This window comes from Phalangium opilio, unplaced genomic scaffold, assembly GCF_054372755.1.
Source record: "Phalangium opilio isolate 3A_F unplaced genomic scaffold, DU_Popi_V2 ptg000246l_1, whole genome shotgun sequence".
Taxonomy (NCBI): Eukaryota; Metazoa; Arthropoda; class Arachnida; order Opiliones; family Phalangiidae; genus Phalangium; species Phalangium opilio.
The window spans coordinates 5,053,855-5,068,736 of record NW_028324225.1 but is presented as its reverse complement, the minus strand read 5'-3'; the positions used below and the strand labels follow the sequence as shown (position 1 = coordinate 5,068,736).

Here is a 14,882-nt window from a genome sequence, read left to right as displayed (position 1 = left end):
AACTCATCATATTCGTCAATTAAAACCGTTCCACGAGCGCACCGATTGTCTTCTGGATTCTAGTGATTTAGATCAGGGCGATAGTCATAGTGTAACAGATGACGTAATTAGCAATGATCACCAAGGATGTGGTGGTCGTCAGTTGAGACCCCGAGATCCAAATACTGGGCGAGTCCGTCGTTAGGACACTCGACCCGTCGTTTATTTTTTTATATACGCAAGTTAACTCCGGTGAGGCTTCCAGCCCCTCCGGCAGTTGTCCCATTGCTATTCTTTTGGTTACCCCACGTAACCAAGTAATTTTGCGTAGTCGTTTTGGACATTTAGTCCGTTACGTTATTTAAGCGTAGTTTATTGGGTCTATACCCTGTTCAAAATTAATAGGCCTGTAAATATTTTTTTTGGTTAACCATGTAAATACTGAGATTTTTTTTGCGCATTTGTCCCTTGCTTCCGTTAGTTTTTTTTTGTATATAGCCTCCTTTCACGTCTAGTAATTTTTTTTGGTACTTGGTCTAACGGGGACGTTCGATTTAAAGTCGGGGAGAAATGTAAGGCATTATTTAGGCAACCTATAGTTGTTGAACCCTTGACCCTCCGAATGACATGGTTGTTTTCGAAATCCCCCTTTTTCTCCTGCTGGTCAGGGAAAAACTAGTTACTAAACGCAGGTGTCAGTGCACGGTCAACTTAGTTCTGGTTAGTTGGGCTTACTAAGATAACCCAAGCATTGGTGGGGTCGAGAAACTTTGTTTGGAATACCCGTTCCCCATCTCCAAGTTTAAGAAAATAATAAAAACTCTTTTGAGGCTAGCCAAGCCATATTATTGTGTATTTTGAAAGTATCTCTTAACCATTGTATCTTCTAACCATTCTACTGTATGACCTATAAGATTTGTAAACACCTAAGATATAAAATCCAAAAAGCATAAACAGGTGCGCGAACCAAAAACATTTCCACCAGTTCGTGAGAGTTGGAGAAAATATTTAAAAACCCATCGAAGGAACGAACTTGAAAAACACCATCGCAACCCGTCCACGAAAAACGACCAACGATTTGTCAAGAAGGGACAAACGATACCTTCTCTGATTAATGCGCTACAAGACACCTAAATTCTATAAAAGGGTGAAGAAGGCGATTGTTAAGCACACTTGGTATAAAGCTGACAAGGGAGCCACCGGACCGATGTTTTCCACCACGAGGACGAGATGCTGAAGCTGAACCTACGAGGGCATCTGATACGAGTGCGAGAGGCCCATGCCGAACCAGATTGCTAATTCTGCGGCGCCTTTATTTTCCTGCCCTGTCGTCGCCAATGGTTCCAGCGACGTTACCAAACTCCAGCAGTGCCGCTCCTAGAGTTAAGGTCCCCGGCCTACCCTGTCTTGCAGCCCAACGTCAGCGTGCCTGGTCATTAGTCACGACCACAGGCAGTACCAAGTAAAGTTACGGACAGCGTATCCGCGTCAATAGTAGTCATCAGCGTGTAAAGTAATTAAATGGTGTGCGCGGTACAAAATAGTTAAATGGTGGGCGCGTCAACCGACCGGAAAAAAATGCGGGTTGGAAACCAGAAGATAATCTACCTTCCTACCCTATTGGAAAACTGATAAGTACAAATCCAACTAATTAACTGTTTTAAGAATCAAACATTGAAAATAGAGCTTGTAACATTGTAACAACAATGTTAGTAATTAATTGTATGTTAGTAATTAATTGTATATTAGTTCTAGTTTAACTTGTTTAGTATTTAAGTTATTTTAGTTTCTTTTTTAGTAAGGGATCGTTAAGAGGCCTCCCAGCTTAGTGTTAGGATTTAATTGTTTATTATTTGTTAGTGTTTAAAGTGTTTTCGTTAAATTGTTTTATTGGCCACTCTCAAAGAGTTCGTATCCTTAATTAATTACATATACCCCTAGACAAAGTAATAGACCGTACATGACAAAAACCCCTAGACAAAGATTAATTCTCGCAACCCCCAATAGTGAAAGGTTAGCGAGTGCCCGGCCAACTATGATAGTTTTTGTAATGAGGAAGATAGTGGAATCAAACTAGTTAAAAATAGAGAGTTAAGTATATTCCCGTTACAACTCTTCCTGGAAACAAGATCCACCTCAGACTAATAAGCAAAAGCTTCATATTATTAATCCCAGACCAGAAAGTAGGCTGATAGACGTGGGATTCGAACCCACGCCCCCGAAGCGACTGGGGCCTTAAACCAGCGCCTTAGACCACTTGGCCACTCTACCTGGAAACAACAATCACCTCCGACTAATAAGAAAAGCTTCATATTATTAATCCTAGAGAACAAAATAGGCTGAGAGGTGGGATTCAAACCCACGCCCCGAAGGGAATGGTGCCTTAAACCAGCGCCTTAGACCACCCGGCCACTCTACCTGGAAACAAACGTCACCTTAGACTATTAAACAAAAGCTTCATATTATTAATCGTAGAAAACAAACTCTGCTGATAGAGGTGGGATTCGACCCCACGGCGCGAAGGGAATGGTGCCTTAAACCAGCGCTTTAGACCACCCTACCACTCTACCCGAAAGCGAAAGTAAACTCAGTCTATTAAGCAAAAGCTTCATATTATTAATCCTAGAGAACAAAATAGGCTGATAGAGGTGGAATTCGAACCCACGCCCCCGAAGAGAATTGTGCCTTAAACCAGCGCCTTAGACCACTCGGCCACTCTACCTGGAAACAAAAGTCACCTCAGACTTATAAGCAAAAGCTTAATATTATTAATTCTAAAAAACAAAGTAGGCTGATAGATGTGGGATTCGAACCCACGCCCCGAATGCAATGGTGCCTTAAACCAGCGCCTTGGACCACTTGGCCACTCTACCCGAAAGCAAAAGTAAACTCAGTCTATTAAGCAAAAGCTTCATATTATTAATCGTAGAAAACAAACTCTGCTGATAGAGGTGGGATTAAAATCCACGCCCCCGAAGAGACTGATGCCTAAAACCAGCGCCTTAGACCACTCGGCCACTCTACATGGAAACAAAGGTTCCCTCAGACTAATAAGCAAAAGCTTCGTATTATTAATCGTAGAAAACAAAATAGGCTGAAAGAGGTGGGATTCGAATAAACGCCCCCGATGAGACTGGTGCCTTAAACCGGCGCCTTAGACCACTCGGCCACTGTACCTGGAAACAAATGTCACCTCAGACTAATAAGCAAAAGCTTCATATTATTATTTCTAGGAAACAAAGTAGGCTGATAGATGTGGAATTCGAATCCACGCCCCCGAAGAGAATGGTGCCTAAAACCAGCGCCTTAGACCACTCGGCCACTCTACATGGAAACAAAGGTCACCTCAGACTAATAAGCAGAAGCTTCATATTATTAATCGTAGAAAACAAAATAGGCTGATAGAGGTGGGATTCGAATCCACGCCCCCGAAGAGACTGGTGCCTTAAACCGGCGCCTTAGACCACTCGGCCACTGTACCTGGAAACAAGCGTCACCTCAGACTAATAACCAAAAGCTTCATATTATTAATCCTAGAGTAGTAGGGACTATACAGATATGCAGACATCCAAGATGGCCGCCACCCCAAGATGGCCGCCCTCTCCTCATCCACCAAACTCAAACCAAAACTTCCACCCAAAGATTAAGCTAAATTCCTACCTGATCAACCCTACCTTCCAGCATGCTATGACTCTTTAGAGGGGTTTTACCCATTTTTTCCCCAAAACAAGCTCGGCTTAACCCTCGGAGGCTGTAGTTCTTTTAATAAACCAGTCTAGTTATTTTGTAAGATTCTTGTTTGAAATTCCCGCCATAAACCCATGTCTGAGAAACAAAGACAAATAAATAAATAAAGATTTTTTAATAACAAATACCAAATAATATATACAATAAAATAGAGAATAACAAGAATATAAATAGAGAATAACAAGAATATAAACAAAAATTAAATTAAAACCAGAAATATTTACAGCTACTTTTACCACTAATAAAAACCAGTCTTTAAATCGAAATTTTGAAGGTAATTGTTTTTATCTCTGGCGTAAAAAGCATCTTGCTCAAAGTGACATTTTGATTTTCAAAACTTGATATTTTAGTCGAAATCTTAACTGAAAGCCGGTCTTTAAATCGTAATTAGCGCCACGTTTTATTAACAATTTCACGACATCAACGCGGCATTCACTCTAGCGGGGCGTCGGTTGCCAGCTTTTTTCAGGCACTCTCGTGGTACATGCCTCCATTGACTCAAGAAGATCTTGGGCATTTTCGGCTCCGAATCCTATCCACGTTGATCGAGCGAACAGCTGTTAAGTTTGAGAAGGACATCGAAGTCAAGGCCTCACTGAAGAGAACGTGCTCCAGTTGGTGCAGGGTACGCAGAACCTTATGCGGAGGCAGGGCTTGTCGGGTTGTACGGGCCATGTCCTATAAAATTCTTCGTTGACCCTTTACCTCCCGAAGGAAGTTACATCCGAGCCACTGTGGGGCCTGGTCGTCTTGTTCTGGTCTGGTTGTTTGCGCCAGAACTTCTCCTTCATTGCAGCGTCAGCCCGACCTTGCGAATGAAATCGAACCACAACCAAAAAGCTTTGCTCGTGCATTCTTATGGCTGAGCCGACTTCACACAAATTTTACACAACGTTAAAGAGACCATAATAGAAATTTCTTTTCCATCCCGATCTATAACCGGGATGGAAAAGGCGCCAAATTAAGTCCTGGCGCAAACTGTTGCTTGCGCCAGGACTTCCCCTTCATTGCAATAGTCAGTTGTATGTATGCATATGACACTGCAATGAAGGGCGATTCATGAACCACAACCAACAGGCTTTGCTCATGCATTCTGATGGCTGAGGCAACTTTTTACGTTGGCTAGACTATATGTAACTTTGAAGGATTTATACAAAAGTTACATAAATCTAGCCCATGAATCGAAATTGGTCCCTTTTCAGGCGATGCCTGAGAAGAGACAGCTAGAAAAATCGAAATTGGTCCCTTTTCCGTTGGAAAATTGAGTTTGGTCTTTACTCACCCAACAAAAGCGGCACGAGTTAAAGCAAGACATCTTTAGTTGGACTTTTAAGAGCATAGCTGAGCAACTGATAACTTTCTTCACGAAACACGGAGCTTATATACTAAATGACCGAGAGCAGATTTAATATTAAACAATTTCTCTAGATAAAAAATTTATTTTTTAAGGACCACACCCTGTCGACCACACCCTGAAACGTACTATTAAAGCCCAACGTCTTATATAATAACCGCTTGAAAACAGGTTGAAACCGGCTCAATCTAACCAGGGCGTTGTCTTTTTTATCGGAATCGGGTAAGGTCAATTACCTAGCTACGTAGATTTTTCAAGGGTAACGACTTTTAAAAGTTTAAGAATTTAAGTTTTTTTGATGAAGATAAACAGCGTGTATTTTAAGATCGTCCATAGCTCAGTGGTTAAAGGCAGGGTCTACTAACGTAATACCCAAAAAGGTGGCGAGTTCAAATCCCGGCCAGGATACCGAGCTATGGACGATCTTTTTTATGTATAAAATAAGCTTTGTTTAAGAAGTTGGGGTTAGTTGATAAACAGGCGTTAGTCATGAATGACGACTTTTTTCTGGGAGCACGGCAGTGCTCCCAGCCAAGTCGAGCACTGACATCCTTTTCTCGAAGCAACTCGTGGCACTTTTAAGCCCACTGTAACTTCGTGATGGGTACAGGTAAAAGTCTGAAATTTTGCTTGCCGCGAGGACTGTCAATCCTAGCTATAGTTTCCAAATTTCAAGTTCCTACCCTATATACTTTTCGAAATATAGAAGGTGAAAATTACCTTATTTTGTCACTCACTCACTCACTCACCGATCATCAAAATTCTAAGGTACTTCTAGGGTAGATAGAAACTTAAAATTCAGGATTTAGTTTTCATTTATTTTATAAAGCACAGAAAAATTAAAACATCCTGAAATTTTTATAAAATTGTTCTTTAGTTCTTTATTTTAAAACTAGATGGCGCTGCCGTCTTTTCAACAGAAATAGTGAGTGTTCTTGATGAAAGGACGTAATGGTCCAAAGTTAACCGAAAGTTAAATATATATTAAAGCTAATAAGAGTAGTAGTTTAAAAGAAATGTGTCGTAACTGATGCTACATTCTTATATTAGGATATCGCGTACAATCTTTATTACATATTCTCTGCGGGTCGAAAGGGGTAATTCAGCGTAAATAAGGACAAACGTTAGCGATTATATTGGCAAACGAAGTACCACGAGAGGGTCTTGTTTTAATATAACTACCGAAGTATAACGAGAGGGTCTACAAAAAGAAGTGAGATCCTATGAAAAACATTAACATGTACAAAAATGGGCCAAGCCTCGCCTCGTACCCTTTCCGCCGTAAAACGTTCTGAGATCCCATGTAGAGCCAAGTCTGCCTTTTGTTCTCATTCAATCGCCAATTGAACAATTATGTTATAAATTATGTCCTTTTCCTAATTAATAACCAATATTCTTTGACTCTATCATTATTTTACATCTTTGTTCGTATCAAAAATATCGTGACTTGGCAAGCGCAGGTCACCCCCTTCGATTATTTTAAAATCGGCAACGATTTAGTGAATATCCCTTCGATTATTTTAAAATCGGCAACGATTTAGTGAATATCCCATCGATTATTTTAAAATCAGCAACAATTTAGTGAATATCCCCTCGACTTCCTTTTAATATTACTTACCTGCGATTGCCAAGTCACGATATTTTTGATACGAACAAAGATGTAAAGTAATGATAGAGACAAAATTATTGGTTATTAATTAGGAAAAGGACATAATTTATAACATAATTGTTCAATTGGCGATTGAATGAGAACAAAAGGCAGACTTGGCTCTACATGGGATCTCAGAACGTTTTACGGCGGAAAGGGTACGAGGCGAGGCTTGGCCCATTTTTGTACATGTTAATGTTTTTCATAGGATTTAACTTTAGCGTCTAATACGTGTCTAGATATATACCCAAACAATACCCAATCAAGTTTTAAAAATTATTTGCATCAACCTCTTAACTTGACTAGCGATTATGAAGTTGGGCTGGCAGAAATCATATTTCCAAATCATTGGGTGAATATAAGCGAAGAGTTTAACAAGTTTGAAATTCAGGTTGTAAGTGACCCGAACCGTGACAACTATGCAGCTGTTAGAGAGCCTGTTGAATATCAAAAAATAGAGATACCTGTCAATCGTTATACCAAGACCAAAGAGTACGAACTGCCCCAAAATTTTGTCGAGCTGTTAAATGATGATGTAAACAGTCATCCGTATTTAAAAGGCAAATTATCTTTTAAATTAGTGAATAAATATAAAGACGGGGCCCTGGGAAAACAGTTAGATACAAACTTTCCCGTTTACCTGCAAGTTTTAGGAGAGGAAAACATACGGCTCAAAATACCAGCTGATTCTCCCTTGACCACGCTATTTGAATTTAAAGAGAATAATTACGAAGATGTTCCATATATATCCAAATATCCTGTATCAAAGCATGCTAAAAATATAAGTTTAAATTACACTAATAATTACGTGGAAATCGAAATTGATAATGTTGGAGATAGTTTTAAAAAAAAATTTGATTACAAGTACATTCCCAAGGCCGCCATTAAACGTAAAACAAACTACGAAGTTCCGCCAATAAGAAAAAAGCCTCAGCCGGAATATAGGCCTGTACCGCCATCTATACCTATTTTACCGCGAACTACGCCTTTTCTTCCGATACCTATTGCTACGACTGAACCCGTAGTATTTGTACAACCACAGCCATCCAAAATAACCCCTCCCCCACCACCACCCAAAATAACTATTCCAAAACAAACCTCTCCAAAGCCTTATTATCCAACATATTCAGGGCCTGACCCCTCTAAAACGCCAGCTTCAGGTAAACAGTTACCTCCAAATTCGACTAAACCGATACCTCCAAGTTCAAATAAACCGATACCTCCAAGTTCGGATAAACTAATACCTCCGAGCTCAACTAATTCAGCCGCTACTACAACGATTAATTCAGCATCTACCACAACAACTAAACCAACATCTACTACAACAACAACAACTAGGCCAACCACGTCTACTTCAGATCCCTTAAAGATTCTGACTACAGACCCACCAAAGGCTGAATTACCGAAGCCAAAGCCGGAGCCACCGAAGTCTGAACTACCAAAACCAAAGGCTGAATTACCGAAGCCAAAGCCGGAGCCAGATCCTCTGAAACTTCCGGATCCCCCCAAAATTCCAGCTCCGGACCCATATAAGCCTGATCTATCAAAACAAGAGGCCCCGAAACCCTCTACCTTCGAGCCACTGACGCCGACCCCCTCGCCAACGGAGGTTGAAGAAATATATATATTTCCAGACCCCCCAAAACCCGACTTACCGAAGCCCGACTCACCGAAACCCGACTTACCGAACCCTGACTTACCGAACCCCGACCTATCCAAGCCTGATCTCTCAAAATCTCCAGACTCTACAACATCCTCTACTTTTGAGCTACCCGTATTACCGACCCCCTCCCCACCAGCGATTGATGAAAAACCCTTTTTTCCGCAGCCGGTTGATCCGCCAAAGAAAAAACCCGAGCCAATTATCTCTGAAAAGCCTAAGCAAATTAACCCCGAAGATTATGATAACTATAAGATATTGTTCTTACCGCAAACTTTTAGAGCCAGTAAAACGCCAGAGAAAAACGCCGAAGGGCTTTATAAAGCCGTAACGCGTACTTTAGAAAAATTAGTATTTAAAAAAATTGAAGTAACATATCACACTATAGATAATCGGGGTGATGCTATCATGTATAATTTTAAAACACCGGAATGGGTGGAGATTAAATTTTCTCCCCAACTAGCTAAATTGCTTGATCTTGACCCCAATAAATACTATACAGGGCGCAATCAATCTGGTCCTTTGAGGATGACGGTACAAGAATATACCATAAACGAAAATAATGCGTATCTAGAATATCGAGTCAATAGAACCATAAAGCGCTATACCCCTTGGGAAGAACCGTGGCTTTATTTCTTTTTTAAAATGTCAGGCGAGTTTAGATCGACAGATGATTACAAGATTTATGAAGATATTGCCGAAAACCTCCAAATAACTGCGCGCAATTTTGACCCTCTAAGATTGCAAAAGGCCGAATTTAGCGTTATTAAACAAGGAGCGGAGCATTATTTTAGAGTCCATTGTCCGGCAAAAATTGAAATGCTCTTCCCAAAAGAATTGCGTGATATATTAAATTTAGAAGCTGAATACGTTGGTGGGACGTTTCTATCCACTAAACCTTTAGAGCGTAATTTTACACATTTCAAAACAACTAATGACACATTTGTCAATTATCGCGTTCATGACTCGCTAATGTATCTATTTACTACGACTAATTTTACAAAAATTAAAATACCCGCGGGCGAATATACTTGCGATTTGACGGCGACCGGGGCCGTAATTCCCTTCTCTTTACATTTAAAAATTATAAATCAGTTATTGGGTGTTGAAGAATATATGCCTCGCCAGTATTTTAAAATGTACATTCTCAAAACGGAAACGGAAAATAGATACTATGTTCGTCTCGAAATAGAGCCAGGTGTTCGCGTCTCGGTAGCTGGTCCAATGGCCAAGTTATTTAACATTCCCGAAGAGGGAGAATTTTTTAAACACAGTCACTCGGGAGTAGCTTTGGTAAATCCCCGATTAAGATCAATGACATTGACGGCTAATAATAATTTTTGGACTAGCGAATACGATGTGGATAGATTTCCAGAAGATCCCGACTATGCTGACCAGCCGTATTTACCCGGGTCTCAAGCCAGACGAGTTGATAATTTCGCGTGCGAGATACCTCCCGGGGTATACTATCATATTAGCGATGTTTTAAGTGCTATGAGCGAAGCCATGTCACCGACGCATAGAAAAAGTCTAAAATTTACGCAGAATGTAGACGGAACCGTGACGGTTTCAAAACTGAACGATACGGTCTCAATTTTGTTTCCCAAAACAACACCCGGAAGAGGGCTGGGGAGGCTGCTAGGCTTTAGTGCCAATCAATTAGATCGGTATCTTAATAACGAGACTTCGGAGTACCCCGCGGATATCATGAGAGGCATCGATGCCATGTTTGTTTATACCAATATTATCCGTCAACAAGTAGTGGGTGGTGGTCAAGCCCCTCTGCTACGTTTCATAAAAATGCCGGCTTTTTCGCTGCTAGACGAAGAGAACCAGGAAATATTTAATAATATCGACTTTTATCCAATTTCAACTAGCGATATACAAGAAATTGAAATTGAATTGAAATCCGATTACGGGGAAAATATCCCGTTTAATTTGGGCAAAGTATATATTAAACTGTTTTTTAGGCGTCGACGTCAATAGACCTTGAGCGATGGTACCCAATAGATATACGCTGTATTTCCAAAGAGGATCGTCCCTTCCGGCTTTACACGCAAACGTTTTCCAATCGGGCGGTCGTTTTAGTGTGGGCGGCATCTTTAATTCTTTATTGCGCAAAATTACACCCTTTATTAGGCCGGCCATTAGTACTTTAGCGTCCGAAGCTGTTGGTTTAACGAGTAGAGTAATTAGCGATGCCCAAAACCCCGGAATATCACCTCGAGAATCGATTAAACGAAATGTCAAACAATCTATAAATTCCCTACTACATAAAGGCGTGGACCGGTTCGTCAACACTCAAAGCGGGACGGGCCGAAAACGAAAGAGGACTGCTAAAACAAGCCGGAGCAAACGTGTTAAGCGACGCACTAAACGCGATTTTCTAGACTAAACATGTCGACCTACGAAAGTGTTCTTTCCGACTTTGAAGTATTTGAAAAACCAGTGGTGAATAATAATATTGTTGGGACTAAAACGACTGCTCATTATCCTATTGCCCCACTAACTAATGCAAAATATATAGAATTTATCATTCCTCCCTCTAACAATTATCATGATTTGACTAAAACTCTTTTGAGATTAAAATTTCGCGTTTTACACGAGGACGGCACGGCCGTTCCAGATGCGGAAAAGAAAGTCTCGGTAACAAATTTAATAATTGCCTCGCTATTTTGTCAAGTAGAATTATTTCTTAATGGCGTCGCTGTCCAGCAACCTAATAATATGTACCCATATATGGCCTATTTTAAAATACTTTTAAATTATGGACAAACGGCGGCCAATTCCTGGTTAACTTCTATGTTATATTATTTGGATACCATTATCGATCCGGCGACGGCTTTAGCAGACGCCAATATTAACAAAGAAAATAATGGTATTGGTCGTCGCGCTAAACGCGTGGCCCAATCAAAGACGTGCGATGTAATTGGCGAATTATTTTTGGATATGTTCAAAACGCCCAAATTCTTACTAGATAATATCGAGGTGCGAATTAGACTTCATCGAAGCTCCACGGATTTTGCTATTATTCACAATGAAACGGGCAAAAAGTATAAGATTGATTTAACGGAATGCACCTTGTTTACGCGCGAAATTGAGGTTAATCCCGAACTGCAACTAGCTCACGCCCAGATGTTAAACTCGGGAATAAACGCTCGCTACGAAGTAAACTCTATTGTTATGAAAAATTTCTTAATAACCACCGGAACGCAAGATTTTATTAGGGACAGCTTGTTTACGGGGCAATTACCCTCGCGAACTGTCGTGGCTTTCGTTACTAATAAAAAATTTGTAGGGGAAGCAACTTCCAACCCCCTGGATCTCCAACACTTCAAACTCGATTTCATGCAATTCTCTTTAAATTCGCAAAATTATCCCGATATCCCGTTTACGCCTAATTTTGACGACGACCAGTACGTTAGATGTTACAATTCTTTATTCGAGGGTCTCGAGATATTAGGTCTTGACCGAGGAAATATTATTTCTTACGATTTATATAAGAAGGGCTTTTTTGTCGTTGTTTTTGATTTGAGTAGAGAACATCTCGCTTCGTTAGGTCTAAATTCCATGCCCCAGACTGGTAACTTGCGATTATCGTTAAGATTTAGCTCTCCGCTAACCGAAAACGTCACGTGCATTGTCATGGCCGAATTTCCAAACAACCAATTAATAATATCTAAAAACAGAGAAATTATTTATAATCACCCCAACGTATAAAAGACTAAAACTTTATAAATACAATATCAGTCGCGAGCCAAGATGCACCAAGTACACACCGTCACGCCAAAGCTCGATATTTGCGTCATTGAATCTATTGAACCTAAAATATTAATTCAAAGATCGGATACGCGTACAAAAACTATATTAAAACCTAACGCCTGGTACGCTTTGTTTCGGTTTCAAAATGAACTCACGTCCTTTTTTGACGGAAAAATACCTCGCTATCATATTTGGTTGCCCGTCAAAGAGCGCATCAAGCTGGAATGCTTCGTCAACTCGAAAGATGAACGTCTAATCGATCTTCGATACTATGAACGAGGCAGCGGCAGTCGTTATTTCCTCAACTTTAGCACCAGCGAGGGATTCAGCCTGAACAAAACAGGATGGCAGACATTGATCGACTTAAAGCCGTTGATTGACGATGATCTCAAGGCTAAAGGGATAGCTGTCTGTCGCATGCGCGAATTAATTTTAAACGAGCTCACTACCACTTTGTTTGACGTCACTTCCACTTGCGCCAACGTCGAGTGTCGAAAACAAATATGCCACTCTCAAAGCTGCTCGGAATTTGACACAAATTTCAGCGATCGAGTCGAGCGTAATTTGCACGAAGCGTTGCCTCAACTGGATCGTGAGAAAATTTTCCATCAATTTGAGACCGAACACGGATGGATCGAGGATCAAGAGGATATTTACGCTTATTTTGTCAACAGTTTTGCCGATTTAAAGAATGCCTTGATTTATGGCTATTAAGATAAATGTACTGATATATCGTATTTGTTTAACTGATATTGTTTTTATAAAATACCTTTGCGTGTATTAAATAAAGTTGTTTATTGGTAAACCATTTAGTCGTTATTTATACTTGTTAAGACATGGACGCTAAAATTAGAAAAATTTATTACGACATGGCTAATCCGGCCGCCTATGGATCGCTAGCCAGATTACAAAAGGCCTTACCGGACGTGCCAAAAGCAAAATTAATCGCCTTTCTCGAGAAACAACCTGCCTACACGAAACATCGATTTCGACGTTTCCGATTCAAAACTAACCAGGTGTACGCTTCGAGCATGGACGATGTTTTTCAAGCTGATTTGTTGGATCTACCGAAATTAAAACGTTTTAATAAAAATGTTCGCTATGTTTTGTGCGTCATTGACGTCCTAAGCCGCTACGGATGGACAGTACCTCTTAGAAACAAAACATCTGGCGAGGTTATCGAGGCTTTTAAAAAAATATTTCGAGAGAGGATCCCTTTAAAAATATACACGGACTACGGTGGAGAATTTAGTTCGCGCAACTTTGATTCCTTCTTGAAACGGCACAATGTGCAAATACATTTTGCCCGGAGTCAGCATAAAGCCAGTCTCGCGGAACGCTTTATTAGAACAATTAAGGAGCAAATTGCCCGGGTTATTACGGCCACGGGGAATAAAAATTACGTTAAATATTTACCTTTAATTACTCAAGCCTATAATGAACGGGTTCATTCAACTACTGGAATTGCACCGGTTCATGTTAATATAGATAACGAATCAATCATTTGGAATAAACTGTACGGGAAATCAAACGGCATTACTCGATACGCACCGAGGCTTAAAGTTGGCGACTACGTGCGTCTCTCTATAGCTAGTCGGGTATTTAGAAAAACCAGCTCGGGAGGCACGTTTACTGACGAAATATTTCGCGTTGTTGACGTCATACCCAGGTCACCACCCGTCTATCGCGTAGCGGATTTAAAGGGGGAGCAAATTCTGGGTGTTTTCTACGGCGCCGAATTACAAAAAGTCTCGTTACCTGAGACTAAATTATGAACACTTCGCAAATAAACGCTCTTTTAACTTGCGACAAAAGAACGCGACCCTATTATTTAGGGTGCTTCCCAGTAGACAGACTCCCAGAACGGCCAAAAAGGTCCAAATTTTGCTTTATATTTAATAATGAAGCAGCTGGAGAGGCTGGAGAACATTGGATAGCGTGCTTTTCTAACAATGACACGGTGGAAATGTTTTGCACTTACGGAAATTCGCCGCAATACTATAAAGTTAATTTAAAACGATACGGGAAACGAGTTGTTTACAATAAACAACAAATTCAACATCCATTTTTTCAACTGTGCGGTATCCATTGTTGTCTGTAGGGCGTGGCTAGAAAGACGATATTAGACGCCATCTATGACCAGAATCTTAAACTTAACGACTATGTCGCCTTATTATATTTATCTTTACATTTAAAAAAACATGTACACAGATATTGTTCGCAATAAAACAATTTTTTATTTGTCTAAATATTACATTTTTTTTTATTAATCAATATCGCGCCATTTATTATGCCTCTTTCTCCTCTCGTTAGATGGAACCAGCGGTCCTAAGTTTTGAAGTTCGTCTTTCTTTTTCCGAGGTTTTTTCTTTTTTTTCTTGTTCTTCTGTTTAGCGGAGGCCGTCTCAAACAGGTTTTCCAAGTCCGTTAAATTGTCCCCGTTTTCCTCCGCTAAATTCTCTTGTTCATCGACAATTTCCTCTTGTAAATCGTCGTCACGATTTGCATAACCGACAGCTCCTTCTTCTAGCTCTCTTTTTGGCGTGAAAAATGTGTTTTGCAAATGATTTGCAAGAACTTCGGCTTGCCGTTTCACCATATCTCCAACATAGGTCGGCCCATATTGCTGGTAAAAATCTTCTCGTGTTGGTGTCCCCGCAGCCGTTTCGCTTTTTAAAACCTTTTGCCGAGGCTCGGTTCGTTTAGGCGTAGTAAAAGAACTGCCCGAAGCG

At 40.4% G+C, this 14,882-nt stretch overlaps 1 long non-coding RNA gene and 1 other non-coding gene across 3 annotated transcripts; both read right to left on the bottom strand.

Annotated features, from left to right (window-relative positions):
• Window positions 1–2,168: 2,168 nt before the first annotated feature.
• On the bottom strand, window positions 2,169–2,250 carry TRNAL-AAG (transfer RNA leucine (anticodon AAG)). Its single transcript has one exon. It is a non-coding gene; the product is annotated as a tRNA-Leu (tRNA).
• Window positions 2,251–12,605: 10,355 nt separating this feature from the next.
• On the bottom strand, window positions 12,606–14,111 carry LOC149611736 (uncharacterized). Of its 2 annotated transcripts, XR_016376418.1 has the most exons (4): window positions 13,567–14,111; window positions 13,300–13,489; window positions 12,808–13,214; window positions 12,606–12,735 (listed from the first exon to the last, which is right to left on the bottom strand). It is a non-coding gene; the product is annotated as an uncharacterized LOC149611736 (long non-coding RNA). The 2 variants fall into 2 exon arrangements; XR_016376417.1 differs by lacking the exon at window positions 12,606–12,735 and having other exon boundaries at window positions 12,780–13,214.
• Window positions 14,112–14,882: the final 771 nt, after the last annotated feature.